The following is a 1,197-nucleotide window of genomic DNA, read 5'->3' as shown; positions in this document are numbered from 1 at the left end:
ACAGAGTGTACTGGGTGCTTTTTATGTGACACCATCACCAGTGCCTTTTACAAGGGACTGTCACCAGTGCTTGATATGTGGAACCAGCGCAAGTGCTTTTTATGTGGCCCCTTGGTTTTAGGATCTCAGTTCTGCTGTGGTGGGCATGTCTTCTTGAGTACAGCTATGCACCACATATCTCAAGCTGTTGTCATCTCCTTAACCCTTTAGTGTTCGCATTATTCTGCCATAATTAATGCTTTTTTTATCCACAATGTTTTGAACTAACCATGCATTATTTTGTAGCTATGAGATTTCGATGAGGTAGCTGTTAATTTTTTAAATGATATTGTAGGGTTGGTGTGAGAGACCAGATCTGGCCAGTTTGAACATAAATCAGGCAGAATACTTTTGGCCGGATATGGCCGGTTTAAATGCTAAAGGGCGAAGGTTCACCATTTCGAGATCAGCTCCATCCCATGTCTTCCTAGGTCTCTCCCTTCCACGACTTCCCTTCACTTTTATGCAGTAATTAGCATTGTCAATCGAGTAATTAACATTATCGACCAGGTAATTAGCATTATCAACCTGATAATTAACATTATCAATGCAATAATTACAATTATGAATGCAGTAATTAACATTATCAATGCAGTAATTAACATTATCAACCCAGTAATTAACATTACCAACCCGGTAATTAACATTTTCAACCCAGAGTTGTTGTTGTTGTTGCAACCTCCTTTGGTCATGAATGACCATGGGATTGCACCTAGAAAGTTACCCTCCGAGGCACAAGTCTAGGTAAGGTTGTTTATGGAGGACCAGCAGTCGCCCATGCACACCAGCCTCCCCTCTCCATACCACTGATGTTATCCAAGAGAAAGGCAAAGGCCGATACAGCTTGTCACCAGTGACGTCGCAGCTCATTTATTAATGTGCAAGTGGCTGAGCACTCCACAGACACGTGTACCCTAAACGTAGTTCTTGGGGAGGCCACTTATAATAGAATTCCATCTCTAGTTCCTTTTGTGTTGATCTACGCCACGAGTTCTTAGGCCTACCCCTCTTTCTATATCCATCCGGATTCCACTGTAAAGCACTTTTTGCTACATTCGGTGTGTCCTTTCTAATTGTGCTACCAATCCACTTCCACTTTTTCTTAAATATTTTCTCCCTAATCGAAACTTGATTCGTTCTTTGCCATAGCTCCATATC

Source organism: Octopus bimaculoides, unplaced genomic scaffold (genome assembly GCF_001194135.2).
Source record: "Octopus bimaculoides isolate UCB-OBI-ISO-001 unplaced genomic scaffold, ASM119413v2 Scaffold_279083, whole genome shotgun sequence".
Lineage (NCBI taxonomy): Eukaryota > Metazoa > Mollusca > Cephalopoda > Octopoda > Octopodidae > Octopus > Octopus bimaculoides.
The sequence above is the reverse complement of the archived record's forward strand: the minus strand, read 5'-3'. Positions refer to the sequence as shown.